Source organism: Meleagris gallopavo, chromosome 6 (genome assembly GCF_905368555.1).
Source record: "Meleagris gallopavo chromosome 6, MGAL_WU_HG_1.1, whole genome shotgun sequence".
NCBI lineage: Eukaryota > Metazoa > Chordata > Aves > Galliformes > Phasianidae > Meleagris > Meleagris gallopavo.
Genome location: NC_139409.1, coordinates 22,018,762 through 22,043,410, shown reverse-complemented (window position 1 = coordinate 22,043,410; position 24,649 = coordinate 22,018,762). Strand labels below are relative to the sequence as shown.

General features: G+C 39.0%; 1 long non-coding RNA gene across 1 annotated transcript in view; it reads right to left on the bottom strand.

The window, feature by feature from the left end:
- Positions 1 to 9,903: 9,903 nt before the first annotated feature.
- Positions 9,904 to 24,649, bottom strand: part of LOC146544100 (uncharacterized) — a 47,489-nt gene continuing 32,743 nt past the window's right edge. The window contains exon 4 of the long non-coding RNA XR_014884089.1: positions 9,904 to 10,117. This is a non-coding gene — a long non-coding RNA (uncharacterized LOC146544100). The remainder of the gene's footprint in view (positions 10,118 to 24,649) is intronic.

Here is a 24,649-nt window from a genome sequence, read left to right as displayed (position 1 = left end):
TCAAAAAAAAAAAAAAAAAAAGAAACACATCTCTGCTTTCAATGCTTGTGAATCATTTCCACATCCATTGATTTCCAATGGTTTGCTAAGAAAGCAGCTATGAAGAGAATTTGACCCACAGTGTACAAGGTGTGCATGAAGCTTGAATGAATGGAACATGTATGAAGAATTACTGAATGAGTGTTTGTCCTGAAGGAACAGAGACAATGGCTGAATAAAAGTCAGCCCTTTGTGTGTTCCATAAATATTTGATCTCAACCTGAAGAGATAGGAGTTTCCAAACAATGTGTATGCTGTTTATGATATTGTGTCATCTCATATTATACACTGCTTGTTGGTGCATGACAGCTGCTTAATCTGTTTATGTAGTTGGGTTTAATCAGGTGAGTTTGTTCTTATTGCCAGGATTAGGGTGTCTGACAGCATACTTCTTTTTAAATTGAAAGTCTCTGCCAATACAGACAAGAGCAGGGCCTTAAATAACACTGTAATCCAATGCCTCGGGCTAATGAAGGCTAAACATTAGCACTTCAGCCATTCGTTTAACTCCTTCAAACCCACAGGTGCTGCATCTGCCAAAGGGGTTAATTGCTTATGTTATGCCCAGCATAAGGCTAGTTGCGTGGCCAGGTATGTGTCTTTCATGTCAACGAGACAGGGATCCAGCAGACGTGAGAAGAACATTTTGAGGCACGTTTGGAAGGGAGGACCCAGGCCTGAACAAGTGAGTACAGAAAGCTGAGGCTGATGGATGGCTTTCTTGTCACACACAACCAGGTCCTTCATGCCCATTGCTGGACTCCCTTGTTTTTGGGAAGGCTGGTACTGCTGTCAGTACTACTCCAAAGCATGGCAGAGGAAGTATGAGCGCCTACTTTACTCTGAGAAGGAGCCACGCTTCAGATCTTTTTACAGGAGATGGTCATTATGTGGCATCTTTAAACACAATCAGAGCTGCTCAGTCACAGCCCAACTTGCTCTATGCAGAGATTTGGTCTTGCCAAAGGTAGGAGAATTGACAGTCTAATGTATTTCTACAATAATCTCCCCCAATCTTTAATTTGCTCTTCACCTAGGATCTTTCAGGCAATTGCATTTTTAAAAAGTTATTAGGTGATAGGAATGCTTTCAAGTGCATTTGCAATGTGTAGAAAACGGTAATCCAGACAGGCCTTGGTGTTTAATAATGATTATTTATTTATTTAATAAATACAAATCATTTACAAAAGAAATATGGAATGGCAGTCTAAGCTCAGAAAAAGGAAACAAAGCTTTTATTTGAAGGCTTTCAATAACCAGTCTGTACTTTCAATTTTTATCTGTCTCTTCTATTTAAAGAAATACATGCTGTCTTAATGACTTTCTGCATTCATGCAGAGCTACTACTTGCCATGCATAGATACAATAACAGAAAACTTTGAAATACATGAAGAGCTGGTCTGGTATCACTGCAGAAATTTTGTAACATCATGAGGACAATTAAGAATCCTCTTCAAAAAATTTTAACTGATATTTGACTGATGAGTATTATATGAATTTCATTCTTGTCATATTTAGTAAGGCATCGTTCCCAAATACTCAAAGCAATCTTATTTTGTTTGTGAGATATGCTTTTATAAAACCATAAACCACTTAAGGGTATTATTCAATACTGAGTTATAACATTCTGTGTGATAGGACTTTCTCTGTGATGATCTAGAAGCAGTTCTCATCCACTGATGACTATATTCTCATCACACCCATTTTTAGGGATTTTTTTTTTTCCCAGTTTTGGAGATGAATGACTGAAACACAGGTTGTATCCACACTGGGAATGCTGATATGGGGATTCCAGTACATTATGGGAATGAAGTATGCTTAGTATAGGCATAGTTGGACAAGCAGGCTTGCTTTGTACTGGCATAAGAAAATAATTTTGCCCTTCAAATAAAACAAGCTGTACTAGTACAATACAATTTTCCTAATGTGACTGCAAATCTAAATTCTTCTGGACAGGTCTTCTTTATCTAAACAAAAATCCTGGCTGAGCAGATTTTTAGGATTTTCCACCTTTGTCTGGACTTTACGGGCAGATCCTTGCAGCCGCTGCTCTGACCATACTGCAGCACTCAGGCACTCAGGACACACCTGTCCTGCATGGGTTCAGACCATACTGGGTGTGCTGTGAAGCTCTGGTGCTGCTGCTGTGAATCTGTGCTTCAGTAGCTTGTCCCACTAAAATCCAGGCCATGCAATGAAAAACAGTTGCTGTTGAGTTTCCTGAACAATAATAATTCAGCTTCTTCGTAAGGCCAACTAACTATACTGCAACGAAATGTTTCTGTAGTAGCAGCATGTCTGTTTACCAGATCATGTGCATATTGGATGTGAGGCTTTATGCTGGGGAGGACACATGGTGTTTATATACATACAGATGAAAGGTGCTCTGAAAGTACTGCCTCCTATTTTATTACCTTGGCCCATGGCATCAGAGGCAGATGTTCATGGTATGGCAGTAAAGACTGAACCTTCTTACCTTCCAACATGAAAGGTACCTGGTAATTCTGTAAATGCCAATCAAGTAGTGAAAATTTTCAATATTTATAGACAGAAAGAATAAGTTACAGAAAATCCATGTATTAGTCTTTGGTAACTTTTCTAGGCCTCATTCTGTTTTCCTTTTTATCCCATTACATGGCACTGGTAGAAATGTATCTATCAGTTTTTAACTTCAGTTTTTCTAACAATTATTTTAGTAATCAAACATATTAACTAGAATCAGAACATTTTCTAATACTACAAATTTATCATTCCATGAGGTTGATGGAAGTAAAATGAAAAGTAGACCCTTAAATGGGGAATTTTTTTTTTTTAATATATGGAATACTAAGCCTCTTTTTAACCTTTGGGTAGTCTAAGCTATTATACATTTGCTTCTAAGTGCTAGAGAAAGAAAAGAAATAAATAATACAAAAACTAGTATAGCATCTACAGACCTCAAGATAAGGAGCCAAATACTATGCAACCTGCAAATATTATGCAACTGAGCTTCATATAGAATTAGATTACTGTAACCATGGAGAAAGCACTATGAGGAACAGGTTTATCACATTGTTTTCATGGTTGCCAGTTGGATGCAGAACAGTATAAAATCAGTGAGAACTTTCAGAATAACCACTCACTGTCTGCTATGTGTTATGTCTTTCCTCCCACCCACAAAGGCACACCGGGTCAGTAGACCCTGTCCTCTGGAAAATGGTCTTGGGTACTTTACAATGAAGGGTGAGTGAGTGCTCTTGCAAAGAGGATTTAACCAGCAGGATAAGCACATTCTTTTGGTTGGGATTCACCAGCCCAATAATCCCCTGTCTGAAGACTGTGTTGCTCAAGAAACAAATCCTGTCTAGCCAAAAAGAGGGAAGGAATGAGATCCCAAAACGACTACCAGCACATTCCTCTAAACCTTCCCAAAATGTTGGTTCAAAACAGATTATTCTCAAGGTGAACTTACAATTACTAATGCACTCCTCGTGACTTGGAATAGCTTTCGTAAGAGGGGAAAAGTATTTTTGTGGTTATGGCTCAGAAACAACATTGTGGAGGTGTGTTGCAGGGGCAGCTGTAACATCATTCCATGGACTGATGAAGTCCTCAGGAAAATGCTCACAAATGTGGATGCATAAAGGAACTTGCTTACATTTGGGAGCCCACATTTGAAAACAGGACCTTTAATCTCTTCATACTGCATTTTACTCAGCTACACACAACTCTGCTGGGACGCTTAATTAATGCAAGTGAAGGCCTTTGTGATCCTTCAAGAATGATATGGCAGGATTACACCACCTCTAATTCTCATTCTCCCTGAAGAATAATCAGTATAGAATTTCAAGTAATAATGCCTGAATATATCTTTTGCTAGATACATGCTGAGCCTTAAGGGCTCTGTATCTCTGTAATACACAGTGCGAACATAGGGAACATGATTCAGGTCTTAGCCTTGTTTTTGGGACAGAATAATTCATTGTGGCTACTTGTCTTTCATTCGTCCTGCTTGCCAAGTGTGTTGGGGCAAGAGGAGGAAGGAAATACTCTCTTTGTCCCAATTTGTCATCTAATAAGGAGGAAGAATAATGAGAATAATGGGTATCTCCCTTTCTCCTCCCCTCCATCACGAGCTGCCCACAGAGAAATCATGTTGGAACTGAAAAAAGAGGAAGATATATTTCCTTTCTCCCTTATAGTTTGTCTCCCCCTCATCTTCATCCAGAAATGGTATCTTTGATCCTCTTGTCAGAAAAATGTCAACTGCATGAGAGTCAATTTATCATTTCTCTTTTGGTAGTACCCATGGTGCGCTGGACACATGAGTAAGGAATTAGCCCTAGAAAACTTTGGAAAACTAATTATCAATTGATTGATTTATTTCCTGAAACAAAAATGTGGGAGTTTCTGTCAGTTAATTTGTTTTGGTAACAGTATAACAAACACATAATAATTACTGTCCTGCATATAATTTCTCTGCTTGTTATTGCCTTCCCTGATTTACCTCTCAGTAAAATAACAGTCCTTCCCCAGGGCCTTTCTCAGATGGAAAACTCTGGACTAAGAGCCAGAGAGAAAGCTGGAAGCTGAGTGACAGGACACACTTACCCTTAATGAGGCTGACAGAGACACAAGGCAGCCCTGCAGTGGCCATAGGAACCTTTCCTAAACAATTTCTGATGACAAAGAATAGTTTTAGCCTCAGGACTTCAGTGTCTTGTTTCCACCATGCTTTTATGGAGACAGCTTACATCAGCTTTACCCTCCAGAGATAAAGGACCCTTTGTTTCATTCAATGAAGATGTGATATAAACAAAACCAAGACCTCTAACCTGTGTCTGTCTCTATTCTGCTAGTTTTTCTCCTCCAGAAGATCCCGAAAGTCTTTGGGTTCCATGGCATGGGAAGCTGATAAAGTAAGGTCCTGAAGGAGAGGGATGCATCTGAAGGAAATGCTACAAGTAAATAAATACCACTAGGATAATTCACTTCTCTTCTTTTAGCTTAAAGGGGTTACTGTTTTGCAATCCATCCTAACGAGATGGAACTCCCATTGGTATCCTGCAAATAACCTGCTGTTGTCACTGTATATTTATTATTCTATGTAGCTTGCGGTGTTCTCTCTTTATCTTCTTATTTTTTAGTTCTGGAGATGTTAAAATGAATACGGCTTTGTGATTTTTGGACCATGAAAGCAAGAGGCCAAGAGTCATCGTGGAAAACTGTACCTTTGTCACATCATCCTTAGAGACACAAGAGTCACAAAAGTTGAGGAAAAAGTATATTAGGCACAATTCAGCATTCTTCTCTACCTGCTTCACTCATCAACCTAAGGATCAGATGAAGATCTGTATGTACTTGCAGAGTATTTTGTATCACCATGGTACCAAATGAAGTGGGGAAAGAAATTGCTATTCAAATAGTTACCTCTCTCGGTGAAGTAGCCATGGAAACAGAGTAGAGCAGTGATGGTCACACCATCAGAGAGGAAAATAATGTATGGCAAGGGAAACGGTTTGTCTTCCAGTCCCTTTGCTTCAGCACAATGCTCCAGGTGTATCAGAACCAGAGCAATGCCAGGGCAGTTTTCAGGTAACAGGATGGCCCTGGGACTATGTAAGCAGCATGGATTAGGCATTCTTGTTTTGTGCTGTGCTGTATTAATGTACAAGGATACAGCATGAAGAGAAAAAGTGGTAATTTTTATGTGATATAGTTGATCCCAGCTGGAAGAGATACTACACCAGAAAACGTCAGCAACTAGGAAAAGGCATCTGAAGAATATTATCAGCATTTACTGACAGTGGTACTAACAGGGGGAAATGAAGGAGAAAACTGGACAGTGAATAAAGAGGTTTCTTTAAACACTGTAAGCTTTCTAGGCATTTATTTCTAAAGGTATAAAGTGAAATCTGGGAAGGCGAGTTCTATAGCTATGGATCTGGGCTGCACACTCCCAGCTGGCTCCAGACACCATTCATGCCTGAACAGTGAGGAGCATCTGCTCTGCTGTGTCTCCAGGCTTTTGCAGAGTCTTCTCTGCAAGTAACATGGACCATTAAATATGATAAAATGCTACAGTGTGAAGTGTCATGACACTTAATCCCTGGATGCCCTATATCCTATTGGGATCCTCAGTCATGAACTGGGTGTCAACTAATTGCAATGAATAAGGCAAATTAGATGGCTGGAAGAGGGAACCTCAGAAAACAGCTGAGCCAGGAGATAAGTTAGTTTTGTGAAGTGTAAAAACAAAAATATATTTATACACATGCACACATACATGTATGTTTAAAGAGTCTAAAGAGGCATATAGGTGCTCAGGTACTTCAGATGACTTGGACCTTCGGTACCACTAAGAATCCCTTTTGATGCTTTAAATCCACCTAGAATAATGAAGAATATGACCATGTGCCTAGAATATATATATATACACACATATATATATCTGAGCTACTTACCTTGTCCTCTTTTGTAATTTAGGCATAATTAATTTCAGTCAGAAGTTCATCTTCAAATAAAGAAGACACATTATGAAAACATGTATTTCTCACTATTGACAATAACAGGAGCTCTGAGGTAGACGAGGTGAATCCTACAGTTGAAGACACTTTTGTCTTTATCTCAACGCATTTCTTGCCTTGACTTCCTGTGTGTAAATTAATGGCAATCACTTCCACACTCATCTCTGTGTAACTTGCCACTTGAAGTTTGGTTTTGGGAGGAGGGGATCATACGTCCTGTAGACGTTCTGATAGAAGATGATGGTGTGGCAGAAGCTCTACACACCACTGTGATACTGCTACTAACCATGGCTGGCTGCACAACTCACGAAAGGAAGGCCAAAATGTTGTCTTTATTATGAACCAGGTGCAGTCTGCCCACCCTGCCTGCACAGGAACAAATATGCCCAGCCATTGCAATCAAAGCATAAATGCAACGATTGACTATTTTGTTCCATCTGTGCCCTATTTTGAAGATTGATGCTCTAGACTTCCATGTGTTTTCTCACATTCCTCTAACTGACCATTAACTTCCCCTTTGTGAGCTGGAGACTATAACTAACACCCGATTTCACTTGAATCAGTGGCAGTAAGCACCTTATATCTTGTTGTGTTTGGAGTTTATCAGAGAATGAGTTTGGAGTGAGAATTCTTTTAAGTGGGGAGAACTCCGCTACTCTCATTCTTAGAAATCCACACTTAGAAATCACTTGTTTCCCCTCAGCTTACTCCAAATATTTTGCACTTCAAAACATCTTTTTATTCACTTGACATTTTTGTATGTCAGCGTGCAGTTATTACTACAGTTAATTGAATAGTTCAATGTGATAATATGGCAGTCCATACATACCAAACGGAAGAATTTGTCAGGGCTTTTTGGCTCAGATTAGTTTTAAAAGCTTTTCTAATACATCATGTTATTTGAAGAACCAATATTCCCTCTGTGTGTGAAAGAGAAAAAGGAACAGAGAGTATGCAGAAATTCCTACAGGCATACTAAGTCAAAACACACTGTTATACATTTTGTCCCCACAGGATAATGGTGAGACATCCACAGTATGTGGCCTACTTTTCTCACAGACCCAAGATTAAAGTCTTGAGAACTGAGAAATGCACTAAATGTTTGCTCTGTATTCCCTTATCACGTTCACACGCAGATCCTGATGTGATAAGTACCGGCTGTCCTTCCCCTGGCAGTCTACAGGACCACAACCCGGTGTGGGAGGGCTCTGATCTGTTTTGGGAATGAAGCCTTTATGAAACATTTTTGGAAGTAATCCAATGACTATCAAAATGAGTGAAACGGGAAAAAAAAGCCAACCCCATCTCCCAGCCTTTCCGCAGTATTTTTGGGACCAGCTCACAAAATAGTAACTTTTTTTTTTTTTTTTTTCATGCAGTAGAAGTCATTCAGATGGATATTCTTGTCAAATTCCAGTTTGAGGAGTTGCATTTTATTGATTTGGACTAACTCCTTATTTCTGTTGAATAATGCAAACCCAGTATGGGTTTGGAAGATGACTGGCTGGATTTTCTTCCTGTCCATATTTTAAATCACATCTGATTTCATATTGCTTGCAACACTGATTTCCAGTGAACTTTTAAGGCGAGACTGACTTTGCACAAATGTTTGGGAAATATAATTTCTCCATATAATTTGAGTAGTTCAAGCCAGCCTATTTTTATAATTCCTGTTGTTGTGATAGCTGGATGTGTAATGTTGATTTGCTTAGATTTTGATCTTGTGTGAGATTTTGCCCACTTGCCTTATATTTGAAAACATAATAAAGTAAAAAATCCCTCAGAGCAGTAGTTTCCCAGACACTGTTGCTAGGTGATCCTCCAAAGCAGAATAAATTTTTAAACTCCTCAGGCTCCAGGCACCTGAGTAACAACCAGTAACCACACATTCAAATGAGAAGGCAGCATCACCATTTTCCAGCTGCTTCCTAGTTTTGCATCCTTCTTATATGCAGACTAAGATGGGCGACAGCTGTTCTGGTCTAATCTTCCGTGGAAACTGGGCAAGGCATTTACAAATACTATCAAAGTTAGATGAATTAGTTGGGTAGAATATCAACATGTGTAAAGCACATCAGTTTGCACCTCCTTGTTAACAGCTATTTATGTAACATTATTTGTGTTAAAAAGGAAATACATGTGTTTATATGCATAAATAATCAGTCAAAGGTGAGCATGAACTTTAGAAAAGCTGAAAGTCTGTTGGTTGATGAAATACAACAAAATCATTTATTTTTGAACGCAGCAGTTTTATGAAAACATGGGTCCTCCTAAATCTTTGTCAATTTCATTAGAATTTATCTCAGAATTTGCTAATTATATTCTTTAAAACAGACTATTATCCTAAGAAGTCTTTCAGATAAAACTTGAGATTTCACCTTTTTTATCTTCACTAATCATGCTGTCTGTCTCTTACAAGGCTCAAGTCAGCCAGACAGACTGGTGTACAGTATCCCTTGCATTCTGCAAGAATGTGTCATATGAATGTGATAGTGTAATAAAAAACAAATATAGCCAGCAAATCTATTTTATTTTCTTCACTTCCTTGCTTCTACAAAGTTACTAAAGCATTGCAAAGCCTTTGCTTGATTTACACTGCCAGAATTCTTCTGGAAAAGAAGGAAAGTTTTAGCATTTCATAATGTTCTCAAGCTTCCTTATCTCCTGATAAGCTGAAAATCCTTCCCCTTTCTCCCTTGAGACTCCCTTCATTAATCAGAATATTCTCACACACAAAATACAGCTCACTGTCTTCCTCTAAACCAAAGTCCATGTCTCTGCTGTAATGAGTATGTCAATGCTGAGAAGGAGCCAGTCAAGGAGTGACAGTGACAGCACATGGAGAGGGCCTCTTGTAGCTCTCTCCTTTCCCCTTGTCCATGGGAGAGGCACACCAGCACCTCCCAGCCTTGTGAGAAAAAATTTAAACTTCATTTCTGATTTTCTACCGACAAATACCCAAAAGTGTTGCAGAAAATTAGTTACATCACTATAATCTGTGACTGTGTAAAGGTTATTATAATGCACAAACACCAGAGAGACTAGGTTAAGCTTACACTGGCAGCTCTAATATTCACGTTGAATTACTGACATTGCAGACTTAATAACAGTACTTTCACTTCAGTTCTGTGTATGATTTTCATAAGCTTTGTAAAAGCGAAATTTGGAAAAAAATAAAACCAAATCATCTCATTACCTGAGATTTTCATTCCACCTTTATGAATTATAAGGAATGTTACGAATGGTGAGAAAAAAAAAAATCAAAACAAGTTTTCAAAATATTTTATGCAGATATTTATTTTTTCTCATTTTCACACTAGACATGTGCATGAGGCTGTGAGAAGCTAGGCTGGGCTGGGGAGTTGTTGGGAATCTGCTTTCATTAGTCCCTTGCTTGTCCTGCTCCTGGGAGCACATTAAGTGAATTAATGCCAAACCATGACTCTAAAAGCTGGATAAATTTCTGCTTCTCTCCTCCAGCATGTCTCATCCCAGCATACTGATGGCATAGTCATGGCTGTGCCTGCCAGGCAGGCAGCTGGTGTGGTGGCTCTCTTCCTCTTTCTGGGTGGCTGTGAAGATATGACAAACAAAGAATGAATCCTTATTGTCTGTGTGGAGCTGAAGGAGGGAGAAATGGATGGAGCAGTTTGCAAAGACTGGCTGAAAGCACCTCCAGGACAGATCTTTTCCATTGCACTGGAGTCAGCAGTGCTACTAGGGCTGCTGACAGCGTGTTCCCTCTCCTCTGGCTCCATTCCATTAATGCATTCCTTTCTCAGTCTCTCCCACCTTTTTCTCATTGAGTGGATCCTGGTGCTATGCACCCATCAAGGAAAGGCAGTCTTCACTAGGCCTAATTTCCAATCCACTCAGTAAAGTGTGGGAGAATGAGACTATCCTAAATAAAAGCTTAGCAGAATTGTTGTTTGCATGGCCAAGAATAACTTTTCTTCCACCCTCCTTTTTGCTAATGGGCCTGAACAGTGACAAAGATTTTTATAAACTCTTGAGTCTCAAGTTAACACGTGGCAAGGCAAATCTCAGCCCAAGTAACTAAAGCCTGGCATTTGATAACAAAGTCCTTAAAACAGGCAGTGTCCTTTGAATGTATTGAATGAGAGCTTTCACCATTATCAAGTATTAGCCAAGAGTAATGCAGACAAAGACAAAAATGGAAAATTTTTCTGGTGACCAAGTAAGTAACGCTGATGGTGTGAAAGTTTTTGCCAGTGTATGGGAGTTGTTAGGTCATGGCCTGAGCCAGTAATTAAGCACTGGGTGAGAAGGTGTGGCTAATCCAGGGAGTAGATCCTCACCCCTGTTTAAGGGTTAGCAGCCAACAGAGCAACATTTCTATTTGGAGGTCATGCCCTTTTTTAGACTCCATCAGCCTTTGGAAAGGGTAAGTTAATTTTTCCTGTATTGCTTTCTAAACAAAATGTTGATTAATATGGTTACAAGCATGCGCCAATCCTGGTAGAAGGCACTGTTGCACCTTCCTTTGCTGCACAATCAGTAAGGTGGGTCTTCTCCATACAGGGATGGATGGACTAGACAATCCTCACCACCACTTCCTTCTCATGCATCATAACCACCATGATGGTTTCAGGGAAATAAAAAAAAAACAAATAGTAACCATGTCTGAGCAGTCAGGTGAGACCCTCAGTACTCTTGCATGTTTTCATAAGAAAACCTACTGTAGGCAGAACTGTAAGAGTGATCTCTTGGGTTTTGCAAGGGCTTGCTTGCTCAGTGCAGTGAACAGAGTATGGAAACACTGGAGGTCCATTGTTATTACTACTGACAAGTGCTCTTCCTTCTTCCCCAAGACCAAAGTATTTATTTAAATTTGGACAACATCAGTTGAAAGGAAGACATTTTTGAGTGATATAAATAAGGAGAAAAAAATAGTACCAGTGCTACCTTACTGCATATTATATGTCATCCTATGAGCTGTAAAATGTCTATAAAAATTAATTGAATAGTTACAGGTGGTCTGATTTATTGTCTGATTTCTACTGTTAGATTGTGATTGTCTTATAGATGAACAATATTATTTTCTTCATAAACTGAGAAGCTGAGAGACAAACACAATTCAGAAATGGATCTCAGATAAAGCTTGAGGATCAGTACTTGTGCACTGCAGATTTCAGTCTAAAGCATCAAAATAGAGACCTTTTGAGACTGTCAGAAATAATGTTTTGGGAGGCAGATGCAGGAAATTGGCTTAGGGTTATGCCTCTTTTTCAAGATTCGGTTAGCTAACCTATTTAGAACGCTGGTCTATGCTTACAGGTGACAGTGAACAGGATTAATATTCAGAAAGAAAACAGAGCCTGGTGTCTGATCCTTCTAATTATTATAATTGCAGTAAGGGCTGAAAATGTCGACTCAAAATAAACAGCAACCTTTAGTAATGTTTGCTATACAAGTCACATTGAGCAGAACCAAGACCTCAAAGGAGAAATATGTTTTCTAGCCTCCCACAGGACCAGCTTGGTTTTTTGACAAGATCTTGAACACAAACAGTATTACCACCAAGATAATCTCCTATCTGGAATAGATCTTTTAATGGATAGGTTTGTGTACTGCTATCTGGTAAACAAGTTAATCAGCCATAAATAACATTGAAAGGAGACCAGAACAGTAGCAAATATTACTGGAAGGTGCACTGGCAGCCCTGACTTTAACATTGCTCTCTTTAAATCAGTTACCTATCACATTGCTATTCAAGTAATTAATTGTTATGGGATAAGTTCTCAGCTTACATAATATAGCTCTGTCTTAAATTTATGATGATAGGCCAATGCTACTGATATGATACTGATACTGTATGATATATGCCAGAAATATGTGTATAGAATCACCAAGAATTAAATTATTGTTAAAAAATGGTCTTCTCCCCACCATGCAAACACTGAGAACCATGAAAGTGAAACTTATTGGAAGTCTGTGGCCAGGAGGGGTTGTTAGAAAAATCTCATCTGAGCCCCTACGCAGCACAAAAATCCTGCCATTAAGGCTGGCTCTGTTTGAATCTGTTTTAGAAAGACATCCTGCCTTGTCTGAAAGCCTCCCATATGAAGGAGAATACACAGCAAGCTGTTTCAATAGTTAATTGCATGCACTGTTAGAAACTTGTCCTTTATTTCCAGTCTTATTTCTTCCTCTTTTTTTTTTTTTTTTTTTCTTTTCTTTCTTGAAAGGAAGAGATTAGAAAAGAGAGCAATTCAGCTGTGGATCTCATCAGGCTTGTTCAACATTGTTCACTTGTATTCCCTCTTGTAACTATTCCTGTTTGCTCACCAGCTCAGAAATGAGCCTTAGATGAGTCTTCCATACAGACACAATACTCATTATTCCAATTTAAGTTATATTAAATGAAGGATAGCCTCTTTCCGTTGGATGAAGGCTCAAGCAGAACCACCTTACTGAGAAGAAAGTGTTTTCAGATAGAGCTGACAGCATATTCTATTCTATTCAGGTTCCTCCACCGTGCCCATCACCATGTATACGAGCACCTTTCTGAGCAAAACTAGCACAATGCTACTTGCACCAAAACTTAAGTGTTCCCCTTCCATCTCCATGGCCATGGAGTGTACATTGAGCAAATGAGAATGGCCTTTCAGGATCTAAAGGGGGCTGTAAGAAAGAAGAAGACAGTTTCTTTAGCGGGCAGAATGATTTCAAACTAAAAAAAGGGAGATTTAGATTGAATATAAGTAAGAAGTTTTTTTTACAGTGAGGGTGGTGAGGCACTGACACAGGTTGCCCAGAGAGGTGGTGGATGCCCCGTCCCTGGAGACATTCAAGGTCAGTCTGGACCAGACTCTAAGGAACCTGATCTAGCTGTAAGTGTCCCCACTCATTGCAGGGAAGTTGGACTAGATGGTCTGTAAGGGTCTTTTCCAACTCAAATGATTCTCTGATTCTATGATCTCTGCAGAAATTCAAAAAATCACTGTCAACAGACAAGCCTTGTCAAAGAAAGGCACCAGAGAGGACTCCAGCTTCTGAAATAAAGATAAAATTGAGATCCTGACTGACCCGATTTACTTGGAGTTTGGTTCTCTAAATCAGAAATCTCTCACACTCTTGTATCTGTCAACTTAAATGCTTATGTTCTGTTTTTATCCTTCCAATTACTTAGTTGAACAGAGTGAACCTTAGTCAATTAATTCTTACTATATAGTGAAAAAATAGAATTGTGGTTGTTATAAAACTTTTTCACAGTCGAAAGGTCACATTTTATACATACTTTGGATGTAAATAACTATAAGGCATGTGGAACATGACAAAATTAAGTTTGCATCAGTGCCTCAGCCTATGAGACAGATAACAATGTAATAGCATTAGCAATGAGTTATTGAATGGGAATTACTGGAAGAGATTATCACTTTGTGTCAGGAGATTGGACTACCTTTGTGGCTCCTGTCCCTCAAGTCTACCAGTGTTAGGGCTTCTCAAGTTTGCATTCCACCAGCATTTTTCTGTAAGAACAGGAGGAAGGACAATGTTTTTGATACACAAATTGCACTGTTTATCTCACTGTCAGCATTATATCTCTTCATTCAGTGGGATCAGGAGCCTACTACCAAATAGCTTTGTAACATCAGTTGTTTGACCAAAGGCCTGTTCAGTCAAGTGTTTAACTGCTCATCTGTCACTGGGATTGCCAGTAATAACAATTAGCTTGATTTAGTTGTGTATTTTATCAGCAGCTTAATATTACCCAGATCTTTCCTTCACTCATAATGTAAGATACCTTTCTGCTGAATGTGGTTTTAATTAAGACTGTGTTCGCAACTTTGCACAAGCTGTTGAAAAATTCTTTCCCTGTAAGAAAAACGATGATGCAGTAAATGCTACTGTGACAGAGAGGTTTTTTGTGAGTTTTTATTAGATGCATGTTGAGCCCTTATGAATTCATGACCTTAGATGAGCATGTGTAGATGCTGAAGGAAAGATGGAATAGATTTAACAACTGCACTAACGTAAGTGTGAAATAAGCAGGTGCTGATACAAGCACTGCTATACATTGAGAGGGCATGTATCCTTACAGTAAGTGTTACCAACAGCACAATGACGTGAGGGCTGACTGGCCTTCCATGTGGTTGAGTAGATGAAGAAGACTGGGATGGAGCAGTACTGCAGCACTGATGCACTTTAAGCCTACAGATTTGTTGCACAAGAAAACAAAATCACATTTTTCAAGAATGTTACAGGAAACGAGTGGAGCCTGGAATATAACTTTCGCTTAAGGAAAGCTCTCACATATCTTTACACATGCCAGATAGATAATTCTTTGCAAGATATCAGCTACTGAACCATTACCCCTCATCTTCACAAAGGAAATTTGAGTTTCAAACTCTCTTAACAAGCCAAAGCTGTTACATTGACAGTCCTCCCCAGATGCTCCAAGTAATTCCTTGGAAAGTGGAAAAAAAGAAAAAAAAGAGGAAGTTGTTATATATGTGGAATTACATTATGAGCATGGTTCACTTTCATCTGGAGCAGATGTCATGTGTCCTTAACTTGGCTTCTATTCGGACGTGGAAGGCGTGACATTTACGTTTCTTTATAAACAGGCTGGGATTTGATACTGAGCAAACGTTTTCGTTATAGACATTCAGAAATATAATCATCATCCTCTCTTCCTTTTTATTGTCCAGAAGTAAATATTTTATAAAATTCACTCCTCATATTCTGCCAATAAACATTTTAGTGATCCTAGCAACAACCTTTAGATGTGCTGTAAATATACTTGGCAAGTTTAGTGCCCTTAGCCACTTTAAACAGTCACTTCCCATTTATTTTATATATTTTGCACATGTGGAGAACGTCAAAGGAGGGTGGAGCAGCACACACAGGACCCACAGTATTCATTCGTTTTGTATCTAGAAAGGTGGAAACTCCCTGCCTGAAAGCTTCTGTCAGGATCTTTCTTTTGTAGACAGTTTCCTAGTTTATTGGCTCTTTAGGAAAGAAATAGTCTTTTTGGCTTTTTTCCATTGTGGACTTGGTTGAAATATGCAACATCTTTAAAAGTCGATTTGACAAAGCGTGGGCCAGCAGAAACCCAACCCAAATAGAGGTGATCCAATGACTGTTTCTAAAGAAACCAGTCAGCTACCACTGAGCAACTGAGTCAGACAAATGATGGTGCATAGAAGCCACAGGTGACAGTGTCTTCTGCTTGTCCTCCTTATGATAAAGCCCCTGTCAGTGCATTGCTCAACTTGCCACCCACCACACTACAGGGCTTCAGCATCCCCCAGTTCCTAAGGCTTACAATTGGAATGAAAGTAGCTTTTAATAACTTAGCAATTAACTATTCCATCAAAAAAAAAAAAAGCAGATTTCTTGGTGAGCAATGCATCTGGCAGTGACTCTGCCAGTTTATGGCCTGTGTCTTGCGTCAGGATTCCCTTGCTTCTCATATGGGGAAGATCCACTGACACATTTTCTTCAATACAGACAGTAGTACAATCTTTCCCATCATGTGGCTAGCTATTTTCATACAGCTTGCAGGAACTTAATGGATCTATGTCAAATTCCAGAAATTATATAGTTAAAATATATGCTGTCACAGACAGCATACACACTTATACAGCAGAGCCATGTGAGACTCATTTTAACAGGAAGTCAGGTTAAAAATTAGCCCACATTGTTCGCTCTAAAGCCAGACGCACAAATATGTCAATTCCATTGAATAAACCCTAGCAGCTTCCTAGAACAGGGGAATGGCCCGCTTGCTGTAAAAGTGAAGGCTGTGTGTGCACCCCAGATCCTGAACTAGTTTCCCCAAATAGTCCCAGAGCAATCTTTCCTTGTAATGGTCTTCCTTGATTTAAAGACAATAAAGGGAACGGGTTCACAGAAGAAGAGACTGTTCCCGCTCTGAATCTTTAGAGAACTCAATGGGATTTTTATAGGACATTTTTACACGGGTGAAGGTGAACCAGTCGCTGTGTTAATGATCCTTGCTGAGCTTAATGATGAAAAGAACTGCCTGGAAAGCCAATGCAAAAGACTGGGACATCTGAAAATCTTCCTCAGCTACTTCCAAAGCAGCAGCTTGAGTCCCTTCTTTGGGAATTTAACAGCACTGGGGAGTTGTCTTTGCTGTGTTTTTACAGCTCTTTGACAGTAGCTGTGAATGTCAGATCAGTGGGATACCGCTGTTCCTACTTATTCAGAAACAAGCGCAAAATGCAAAATGTGGATCCAGATCCGGATCTAGAATTCAAGTGTTGCAGAGGCACAGGATGTTAGGATCTGGGGTTTTGGTCTCAATGCCAAAAACAGGCTGAAATCTAGATATATCCACACTTGTGTTTGTTCAAGTATTGCTCTGTTTTAATACAGTGTATCTTAAAATTTGTACTTTGATCAAAGTTGAAGCACAACTTGAGGGAGCTGTCTTCTTCTTGGGCTCTGACTTCATGGGAGTGAAAGGCCTTATATTTTTACGCTAAATGCTTTCACTGATCAGGCTTCCCATGAATGGCAGTGCTGCCATCATCACAGGTACCTGCAACCCTTTTCTCTGGCTCCCACACATCCAGGACAAAGCAGATAGGACTACAGGGTAGAGGAGTCAGCATGCAGTTATGCCTTTTGGAGAAGGCCCTACAGGGCTTTGCACAACATAGCAAGTCCAAGCAGGTAACAGGAGAACTAGCATTTTTCCCAAGCATCATGATAGTCATAATTATGGTCATATAAATCAATATGATGAAAGAAAAATCACGTATTTCCAGATGCCCATGGTAAGCCTACTTACTGTAAATTAGAACTAGAGTTATGTGTGTGGAAAACTCCTATAATTTTGGCCACAGTTGCAAGAAAATCTGTAAGAAAAGGCTCAGAGCTGTGACTTTGTTTTCATCACAGCATTTTGTTATGTCTTTTGTTATTGCTTTATCAAAAGAAAGCTGGGGTAGCAACATTCTCTCTTACAACAGCCCTATTTTTCATTTTGGGGAAAAAATACAAAAAACAATTACATTAAATGAGTTGAATGACTACCTTTAATTATCATTCACTGACTACGCTATGTCAGTTAGATAGATTCTTATATTAAAATGAATGCTTTTGAAAAATATATCAAGCACGCTGCTATGATTTGTCCTGCCAGCAGATTCCGACATTAATCCTTTCCCAGCATTGCAACAGAGAACTGTCTCACCAGAATTTCAATAGCAGTCATTGCACAGAGCTAATGATGAATCTTTTTTTTTCAAAAAGCATCAGTACATCATCCGTTCTATTTTGTTTTGTAATAGTTTGTAGCTTATTAGTTCTTTGATACTTACCTTTTCATATCAGATGGTTTGATAAAATATTTTTTATTAATATGCTTCATTAGGTGGTAATATAGGTGGTAATCCATGAATAGGGAAAGTAGTCACAGATATCACTTTTTATTGTTTATCCAGTTTTACAACCAAGACTCTGCTTTACCACTAGGTATTGGTAGTACAGCTTTAATATTGCTAGTATCTTCTGCACTGAGAGCTAGCATGCAACTGCCACAAATCTTCTTAATAGCTTCTAATCATAGGAAGTTACCCTCCAGAGAAACAAAGAAGACAGTTTTTCTCCCATCTTACTGATAAATGCTTTCTGTTTGTTGTCCCTACTGACATCTTGTAAGCATCTTCATACAGCGTGGTAGAAGTTCCCAAATCTCTGTATAACAGGCTCTCTTCTTGGCTCGTGGCTGGTGCTCTGTGCTGAGCTCTTCCAACAGGGACAGAAGTTTGACTTTACACAACATGACCTACAATATGCTTCTCATTGTTGTGGCAACATCCCCCCAGCTGGGAGAAATCCATCCCTTCCCAAGCCACAGGCCTCTTGGCTTCGCAGTACCTACAGGCCATTGGAACTAAACTAATTTGCCCACTAACAATTTTGTTTTGTTTTGCTTTAATAGAATCTTTCAGTGATAAATTGGTTTCAGACTAATTTTCTGCTCCATCTAAATTGTCATCGTGGGATGGCAGACTGCAAAGTCCAGACAGATTCTACACAAACAGATTTCCTGCTAGAAGATGATCAGGGAGCCAAGAAAGGCATGCAGGAGCAAGCAGATGCCCCCAAAACATCCCACCAGGACCTCATATTTCCCACTATTTTTGCCCTGGGGCAGGGGTGCTGCCTGCAGCTTGCCACCCTTGAGATACTCTTGGGTTTGGAGGTCAGTATGCTGTTGTGCCCAAAAAGAATGGTGCTGGCAGCTCTCAGGTTATTTCAGCCAGATACAAGTCTCAGTCACTTGCAGATAAACCTTAAAACAGAGCTTTTGGCATCTTCAGCCAAGGGCTGTATGTCAGTGTGTCAGTTTCTAAGGAATTCAGTACTGCAGTTTCTGTCAAAGGCAGTCCCCATTGTTCTCCATTTTTACAAACATATGATTTTCTTCTAAGCAAAAATAATATGAAATAATTTTAAATCTGTGTCATATTTTGCTTGTCCTTCACTGAGAAAATATACATAGCACATCATTTATACAGGGCAAAAAGGAACACATTTTCATAGCCATAGGTTCAAGGGCACTGCACACAAAACTGCATTTAATTCTGTTCACTTACATTATTAACTGCTCATGCCAGATCAGGAGTATTAACATTTTTGGACCCAGGCTACAGAAAGCTAAATGGTCAGTGCTTTAGGCTTCAGCATCCAACTATCATAACCTAAATTCGTCCTTGCGGAAAAGTCTTTTGAGAAGAAACAGGAGACCACTGAAGACCTGAAACATAGTTGGGTTCTGTAAATGACAAATTCATCTCCCAGAGATGTATAGTTTTGTTTCAGCAGCCTTCACTCTTATAGCTTCTGTTCATTCTGTTCAGTTTTTTAACGAGAGGCTTTATGAATTTTTGGATTTTTTTTTTTTTTTGAATGTAAAGAGACGCTCCATTGGAATGTGTGTAGGGATGTGGAAGAACAGGTACATTTATGGATGAAGATGTCAGGTTCCTCCTGCAGATATTTTATGGACTTCTCCTGGAGTAATTCACTTTGGTGTCCGGTTGTGGTCTGACAGCCTCAGATCCACTCCACTCCAAATACTGCCAGGACAATTGTGTATGCTGGATCTGGGTTTTCAACAGGATCCATTAAAAAGGCTGAATTCCGAGAGTTTCTTTTAAAAACACATTTTACCCTAGAGCCTTAATTTTAGCATCACATTCTATCCAGATATCTACAATTTCTATTAATATTTTACTAATCTTAATTAATCTTAATTAATTAATATTACTAATTATATTCCATAGCCTGTTCTAGGAACATAATCCTTACTGAAGTAAGTAGATTTTTGGTCAGACTCATACTGAGTGTATGAAATCTGCTTATAAGAACAGTAGTGAATAATCAGCCTAGTATCTAATAACAGATCTACTAATCTGTAATTGTATAATAGCCTACATGAGTAAAATAGGATATTATAAACACACACATGCTATAGACAGCACTGAGCCTGTTAGTGTCTTTTTCTCTTTTTTGCTGATGTAATCATTCATGCAAATTACTGAATTTGAGTATTTTTATTTGAATAAATGTTTCATGAATCCAAGTTGTTGTTGTTTAGCTAGTCTGGGAGAATAATAGCCAAGATGACTGAATAAAATTCAGCTAATAACGTATTGGTTGATTTTTGTTCATGATCCTTAATCTGTCAATTGTGAATATGATTTTTTCTTGATTTTCTTGATCATCCTTGAAATTAATGCAGAAATAAACAGTAGAATTACCTCAAAAAAGTAGGAAGAAAAAGAACATCAGCATTTTTTTCTACATTTTTCCTATAAATAACTTATTGCAGTAGGAAGCACTTAAAATCAAACAACCCATACTATAATTAGAGTACAGTTCATAAGAAGGAGCATGCTTGGCCTTATGTTTCCAGAGCTATACTATAGGCATGAAATAATAGCCAAACCAACGTATTATTTTATCAGATAAGAGTCACAAAAGTAAACTGAAAACTTTGCTCTGAAGCATATAATGTGGTTTTTTATATGGATTTTTACATATTTTACAGGTGATATGGGATTAAAGTGGGTTTAAGTTGTTCCACAAAAACAATTCAACTATAAAGCTTGAGCACAGGCTTGAGCAGGAGGCATGAAACTGTTCTGTTTTATTGCACTAGTTACAATGAACATTATATTTACAGCTTTCTTTTGAATGCACATTAAAATGATACTGAACAGAAGCAGGTAAAACAGAAACCTTAGTCTTTAGCTGTCCTGTTTGAAGAAAAAAAAAAAAGAATTATGACTTAGTTGTAACAAAAGCCTTGAAGCGGATATAGAATCCGAGTTAATGATATCCTGCAATCTGATCCTGAGCGGACACTGACAGCTGTTCTTGGGGCCCTAATGAACCATGCACATTTACAGATCACTGATTAGCAGAACTTGATACTGGTGGGCACAGACAAGTCCTAACACTATTTGAAATAGCTCTGGTGGTGTTAAATAACAGGGGTCTGTTATCGTGTGATTACCTATCTGTAAAATTCCTATTTATCTTCATTATGCTGCTGCTTTTCTCAGAGATGAAAGTGGGAAACGCTTGTCATCTTCGATACTACACCTGTTGCTTTAACTCTTTGTGTTTCTCAGATGAACAGATTCCTTGGGGTCAGGTTGCAAAGTGGCTCTAGGTGCAGCCATAGCCCTGCTGCCTGCCATACTGCTTTGAGAGGCAACAGTGACTTCAGTCAAAGAGACAGAAGGATTCCTTAGTGATTTTTGACTATAGTCACTGTTCATTGCATATGTGGGGAAATATGGTCCCATGCAAATAATAATACAGGCAAAGGTGTTCAGTTTCATGAAATGGTGCAAACTAAGAAGACCAACAGTAACAGTGATGCCAATTATCCAATATGGCAATCCAGTATGCTTTAGTTATGTATCTAATATTTGCATTTTGTTGATGATATCTCGGGTGCGTAGCCCAGTTTGTGCAATTTAAACACTGAATTTCCATAAAAAAACTTACTTATCTGCTTTTAGTTACCAACACAGAATGCTCACTGTCTGTCAGAGAGCATCTGCTACACTGACTGTAAGGGGAAAATGCTTCACCTCTGCAGAGTGATCCTATCATCTGAACTTGGAAAGTCACCTCTCTCACTGAAGGTCTCTCTCTCTCCTTGAAGGTGGTAAGAAGGTAGAAAAAATAGCAGTGGACATTTGCATAACAGTCAGAGAAAAAGCTTGCATCTGTCTGCATGATGTTGACCTGATAGGCATTATTTGTGGCTGTACTTCAGTCCATAGAATCATAGACGGATAGAATCACAGGATGGCTTGGGATGGAAGGACCTTAAAGTCCACCCAGACCCAACCTCTTGCTAAGGGCTGGTTGCTTCCCACCAGCTCAGGCTGCACAGGGCCCATCCAACCCAGCCCTGAGTGCTTTCAGGAATAGGGCACCCACTGCTCTCTGGGCAGCAGTGCCAGTGCCTCACTGCCCTCAAAGATTTTTTTCTGAACACCTAACCTAAACGTCCCTTCTTTTATCTGATGAGGACTTCTGACATGTAAGTAAATACCACCAAACCCAAGTAATCTTGCTAGGATTGCAAAACTGGAATTCCAGCCACAACAGAGATTTAAGGATACAGGTGGAAACCTCAGAAGTAAAAACCTTTTTGGCTCACTTTTTAAAGAGTGACTAAATTAATCCCTGTAAAACACTGCTCATTTCAACATTTCTTTTAAAAAGCCCAAGTGTAACCTAAAATTAGTGTACTTTCCAGGTATTTTCCTTTACCTGGGTTTTCTCTAAATGAATTATTCTGAAACATTTGTCATCTGTAAGCCATCATCTTCATCCTGTGTACATGCACAACCTTTCAGGTCTCAGAGAAGATAAAAGTTGTGTTTCTAAGCAACACAGAACACTGAAAATGAGCTCAGTTTCAGCATTGCTCACTGGTCCCTAAATCGCCATTTCTCTCAACTTTGCTGCTTACCAAACTGGCTGGACAAAATGAGCAATACTTATAACTTTGGGATAATGCTTAGTCTGAAACCAGCAAAACTAAGACTCAGATAATTATGGCTGATATCAATTATGTACACCAGCAGCACATCCCAGATTTGTGCTTCTGTTCTTTTGTTCACTATCACAGATTCAAAGTTTTCAATACCCTTGAAAAACTTTGAGTGCTATACCTTACATACAGAGGTAAATAATTATTTTTCTGTGTTTATGTATGAGCATTTGCATTTTCTTGAGAAATTTCCCTTAAATATTTAATGTTTGCTCTTCTAAATTATCTGTGGAAAAATCTACTGCTTTTTTTTTTTTTCTTTTTTTTTTTCTTTTTTTTCTTCCAGAACAGATGGATGACAGGGAATGAAATATGTCTTTCAAGGAGATTACCCTTCTATAGCTAAAAGGTCTATTTCTGGGAGAATTTTGAAAAGATTCCCCACCACAGTTTGGACTTTTTCTTCAGTGTAAAGAAGGCATTACTGTGCAATAGCAGCATTTCAGGTTCTCTTACTTAATTTTTCACAGTGCACTAAGCTGCACACACTGCCCGGACCCTTCCAAGAATAGAATGCAATCTTGTGCAACAAGCCCTTTGACTTGGTGGAAGATGTAGATGGCTTTAGGTACCTCATAATTTATGGTCCAAAATTAATGTTTTTATTTCTTTCATTTTTACATTAGTGTCAATTTCATAAACAGTTTTGAAAGATTATCTTAGTTCTAATATAATTCTATCATGGAAAATTAAAGAAACACTATAGCAGTCAATATGTATAGCTTGGGGTTCCTCCTGCTGGCAGCTACTGGATTGTATCCGATGTTCTCCCTAAGATATTCCTGCTTTCTTTCTTCTTCTAAGCCACTAACAAAGCAACATTTTGGTAGCATCAGTACTTAAAGAAAATGATGACACAAATATCTCTAGAGTCATTTTCTGGTTAGGTAACACAGCCTCAGTGAAACATTTAGCTGTTCATTTGTGATGGGATGACCTTCATCATAAAGCTCAGAAATTAGGCATTTATTCTCTGCCAGTTATTAGGGTCCATTAACAGTCAGTGGGAAGAGACAAGCCTTCCAAAGTGTGATTTATTCCATCCTAAAACAGGCATTTAAGATAGGGCAGATGAATTGCACTGTGGAGGTCGTATCTCTCCTAGATGACTAGAGCAGTCTGAAGTCATTTGTTCCTAGGACCTTTACAACAGGACCACAAAGTATGCTATCATTAATTTCAGAATAAAGGAATCATTGAAAATGATGTGTCTGGGGTGAGCAGAAAGTATAGCCAGGCTTTTCAAATCATACACAAGGAAAATTTGAACTGTAGTCAATGAGGTACTTCAGAAAATGGCAACTGGAATCTAATTCCGAGGGCAGACAATGGTGGGGAGAGCTCAGTGCTGACCTGACAGAAGTTGAGCCTTTGGCTGTTAGAAGCAGTTTCTTCTTTCTGATAGCTTTAATTTTACACTTTATATCCTGAACAGTCAGTTAATTTTTGTACTTCCCTCAGTCACAGCTCATTTAGGAAAACCTCCACAGAACTGCAGAACTAAAAAATGCAGACAATACTCTGAGAAATCGAAACCTTCAGCTGTCCTCTTGGCATAATCACCACTTTTTAACCACCATTTCAGGAGAACCATCCAGAATGGTGCAAAATAAAACGTGACTGCAAAGGCAAATGCCCTTTTTTGTGCTCTCTTTACTTAACTGCTCAATTTCTCATTTGCTCAGAGACCTGAAAAAAGAGAAGAAACTGAAAGTAAGAGGCCAGGAAGAGGACTATGGATCAATGCTGAGACACTACTGAACGTCACAGACAGAAGACCTTTTCCCAGGCACAGAGAGTGGAAACCCTGTTAGCTGAGCCAAGGGAAACAGGACCTCCTTCAGCAGAGACCTCGTGTGCACAGATGGCCACCAAGGCTGTGGACACCCAAGGGACATTGGCAGCCATTTCCCTGGGACATAGGAGGGTCAGTGCTTCAGAGAAGGCTGAGCTGAATTCAACTTTTCTTAGAGCAACTGTGCTGAACCGTGAGGATGACCTTGAGTTCCTAAATGTA